Source organism: Rutidosis leptorrhynchoides, chromosome 2 (genome assembly GCF_046630445.1).
Source record: "Rutidosis leptorrhynchoides isolate AG116_Rl617_1_P2 chromosome 2, CSIRO_AGI_Rlap_v1, whole genome shotgun sequence".
NCBI classification, from domain to species: domain Eukaryota; kingdom Viridiplantae; phylum Streptophyta; class Magnoliopsida; order Asterales; family Asteraceae; genus Rutidosis; species Rutidosis leptorrhynchoides.
The window spans coordinates 501,531,265-501,536,355 of NC_092334.1; positions in this window are offsets into that span (position 1 = coordinate 501,531,265).

The window sequence follows — 5,091 nt, forward strand, 5'->3', positions numbered from 1 at the left end:
TTATGCGTCTAGACAATTGAAGATTCACGAACAAAATTATACGACGCATGATTTGGAATTAGGCGCGGTTGTTTTTGCATTAAAGACTTGGAGGCACTACTTATATGGGGTCAAAAGTATTATATATACCGACCACAAAAGTCTTCAACACATATTTAATCAGAAACAACTGAATATGAGGCAGCGTAGGTGGATTGAATTATTGAATGATTACAACTTTGAGATTCGTTACCACCCGGGGAAGGCAAATGTGGTAGCCGATGCCTTGAGCAGGAAGGACAGAGAACCCATTCGAGTAAAATCTATGAATATAATGATTCATAATAACATTACTACTCAAATAAAGGAGGCGCAACAAGGAGTTTTAAAAGAGGGAAATTTAAAGGATGAAATACCCAAAGGATCGGAGAAGCATCTTAATATTCGGGAAGACGGAACCCGGTATAGGGCTGAAAGGATTTGGGTACCAAAATTTGGAGATATGAGAGAAATGGTACTTAGAGAAGCTCATAAAACCAGATACTCAATACATCCTGGAACGGGGAAGATGTACAAGGATCTCAAGAAACATTTTTGGTGGCCGGGTATGAAAGCCGATGTTGCTAAATACGTAGGAGAATGTTTGACGTGTTCTAAGGTCAAAGCTGAGCATCAGAAACCATCAGGTCTACTTCAACAACCCGAAATCCCGGAATGGAAATGGGAAAACATTACCATGGATTTCATCACTAAATTGCCAAGGACTGCAAGTGGTTTTGATACTATTTGGGTAATAGTTGACCGTCTCACCAAATCAGCACACTTCTTGCCAATAAGAGAAGATGACAAGATGGAGAAGTTAGCACGACTGTATTTGAAGGAAGTCATCTCCAGACATGGAATACCAATCTCTATTATCTCTGATAGGGATGGCAGATTTATTTCAAGATTCTGGCAGACATTACAGCAAGCATTAGGAACTCGTCTAGACATGAGTACTGCCTATCATCCACAAACTGATGGGCAGAGCGAAAGGACGATACAAACTCTTGAAGACATGCTACGAGCATGTGTTATTGATTTCGGAAATAGTTGGGATCGACATCTACCGTTAGCAGAATTTTCCTACAACAACAGCTACCATTCAAGCATTGAGATGGCGCCGTTTGAAGCACTTTATGGTAGAAAGTGCAGGTCTCCGATTTGTTGGAGTGAAGTGGGGGATAGACAGATTACGGGTCCGGAGATTATACAAGAAACTACCGAGAAGATCATCCAAATTCAACAACGGTTGAAAACCGCCCAAATTCGACAAAAGAGCTACGCTGACATTAAAAGAAAAGATATAGAATTTGAAATTGGAGAGATGGTCATGCTTAAAGTTGCACCTTGGAAAGGCGTTGTTCGATTTGGTAAATGAGGGAAATTAAATCCAAGGTATATTGGACCATTCAAGATTATTGATCGTGTCGGACCAGTAGCTTACCGACTAGAGTTATCTCAACAACTCGCGGCTGTACATAACACTTTCCACGTCTCAAATTTAAAGAAATGTTTTTCTAAAGAAGATCTCACTATTCCGTTAGATGAAATCCAAATCAACGAAAAACTTCAATTCATCGAAGAACCCGTCGAAATAATGGATCGTGAGGTTAAAAGACTTAAGCAAAACAAGATACCAATTGTTAAGGTTCGATGGAATGCTCGTAGAGGACCCGAGTTCACCTGGGAGCATGAAGATCAGATGAAGAAGAAATACCCGCATCTATTTCCAGAAGATTCGTCAACACCTTCAACAGCTTAAAATTTCGGGACGAAATTTATTTAACGGGTAGGTACTGTAGTGACCCGAACTTTTCCATGTTTATATATATTAATTGAGATTGATATTTACATGATTAAATGTTTCCAACATGTTAAGCAATCAAACTTGTTAAGACTTGATTAATTGAAATATGTTTCATATAGACAATTGACCACCCAAGTTGACCGGTAATTCACGAACGTTAAAACTTGTAAAAACTATATGATGACATATAATGGATATATATATAGTTAACATGATACTATGATAAGTAAACATATCATTAAGTATATTAACAATGAACTACATATGTAAAAACAAGACTACTAACTTAATGATTTTTAAACGAGACATATATGTAACGATTATCGTTGTAAAGACATTTAATGTATATATATCATATTAAGAGATATTCATACATGATAATATCATGATAATATAATAATTTAAAATCTCATTTGATATTATAAACATTGGGTTAACAACATTTAACAAGATCGTTAACCTAAAGGTTTCAAAACAACACTTACATGTAACGACTAACGATGACTTAACGACTCAGTTAAAATGTATATACATGTAGTGTTTTAATATGTATTTATACACTTTTGAAAGACTTCAATACACTTATCAAAATACTTCTACTTAACAAAAATGCTTACAATTACATCCTCGTTCAGTTTCATCAACAATTCTACTCGTATGCACCCGTATTCGTACTCGTACAATACACAGCTTTTAGATGTATGTACTATTGGTATATACACTCCAATGATCAGCTCTTAGCAGCCCATGTGAGTCACCTAACACATGTGGGAACCATCATTTGGCAACTAGCATGAAATATCTCATAAAATTACAAAAATATGAGTAATCATTCATGACTTATTTACATGAAAACAAAATTACATATCCTTTATATCTAATCCATACACCAACGACCAAAAACACCTACAAACACTTTCATTCTTCAATTTTCTTCATCTAATTGATCTCTCTCAAGTTCTATCTTCAAGTTCTAAGTGTTCTTCATAAATTCCAAAAGTTCTAGTTTCATAAAATCAAGAATACTTTCAAGTTTGCTAGCTCACTTCCAATCTTGTAAGGTGATCATCCAACCTCAAGAAATCTTTGTTTCTTACAGTAGGTTATCATTATAATACAAGGTAATAATCATATTCAAACTTTGGTTCAATTTCTATAACTATAACAATCTTATTTCAAGTGATGATCTTACTTGAACTTGTTTTCGTGTCATGATTCTGCTTCAAGAACTTCGAGCCATCCAAGGATCCATTGAAGCTAGATCCATTTTTCTCTTTTCCAGTAGGTTTATCCAAGGAACTTAAGGTAGTAATGATGTTCATAACATCATTCGATTCATACATATAAAGCTATCTTATTCGAAGGTTTAAACTTGTAATCACTAGAACATAGTTTAGTTAATTCTAAACTTGTTCGCAAACAAAAGTTAATCCTTCTAAATTGACTTTTAAAACAACTAAACACATGTTCTATATCTATATGATATGCTAACTTAATGATTTAAAACCTGGAAACACGAAAAACACCGTAAAACCGGATTTACGCCGTCGTAGTAACACCGCGGGCTGTTTTGGGTTAGTTAATTAAAAACTATGATAAACTTTGATTTTAAAGTTGTTATTCTGAGAAAATGATTTTTATTATGAACATGAAACTATATCCAAAAATTATGATTAAACTCAAAGTGGAAGTATGTTTTCTAAAATGGTCATCTAGACGTCGTTCTTTCGACTGAAATGACTACCTTTACAAAAACGACTTGTAACTTATTTTTCCGACTATAAACCTATACTTTTCTGTTTATATTCATAAAATAGAGTTCAATATGAAACCATAGCAATTTGATTCACTCAAAACGGATTTAAAATGAAGAAGTTATGGGTAAAACAAGATTGGATAATTTTTCTCATTTTAGCTACGTGAAAATTGGTAACAAATCTATTCCAACCATAACTTAATCAACTTGTATTGTATATTATGTAATCTTGAGATACCATAGACACGTATACAATGTTTCGACCTATCATGTCGACACATCTATATATATTTCGGAACAACCATAGACACTCTATATGTGAATGTTGGAGTTAGCTATACAGGGTTGAGGTTGATTCCAAAATATATATAGTTTGAGTTGTGATCAATACTGAGATACGTATACACTGGGTCGTGGATTGATTCAAGATAATATTTATCGATTTATTTCTGTACATCTAACTGTGGACAACTAGTTGTAGGTTACTAACGAGGACAGCTGACTTAATAAACTTAAAACATCAAAATATATTAAAAGTGTTGTAAATATATTTTGAACATACTTTGATATATATGTATATATTGTTATAGGTTCGTGAATCAACCAGTGGCCAAGTCTTACTTCCCGATGAAGTAAAAATCTGTGAAAGTGAGTTATAGTCCCACTTTTAAAATCTAATATTTTTGGGATGAGAATACATGCAGGTTTTATAAATGATTTACAAAATAGACACAAGTACGTGAAACTACATTCTATGGTTGAATTATCGAAATCGAATATGCCCCTTTTTATTAAGTCTGGTAATCTAAGAATTAGGGAACAGACACCCTAATTGACGCGAATCCTAAAGATAGATCTATTGGGCCTAACAAACCCCATCCAAAGTACCGGATGCTTTAGTACTTCGAAATTTATATCATATCCGAAGGGTGTCCCGGAATGATGGGGATATTCTTATATATGCATCTTGTTAATGTCGGTTACCAGGTGTTCACCATATGAATGATTTTTATCTCTATGTATGGGATGTGTATTGAAATATGAAATCTTGTGGTCTATTGTTACGATTTGATATATATAGGTTAAACCTATAACTCACCAACATTTTTGTTGACGTTTAAAGCATGTTTATTCTCAGGTGAATATTAAGAGCTTCCGCTGTTGCATACTAAAATAAGGACAAGATTTGGAGTCCATGTTTGTATGATATTGTGTAAAAACTGCATTCAAGAAACTTATTTTGTTGTAACATATTTGTATTGTAAACCATTATGTAATGGTCGTGTGTAAACAGGATATTTTAGATTATCATTATTTGATAATCTACGTAAAGCTTTTTAAAACCTTTATCTGTGAAATAAAGGTTATGGTTTGTTTTAAAAATGAATGCAGTCTTTGAAAAACGTCTCATATAGAGGTCAAAACCTCGCAACGAAATCAATTAATATGGAACGTTTTTAATCAATAAGAACGGGACATTTCATGATGGGATGCTCATTTCGGAGGT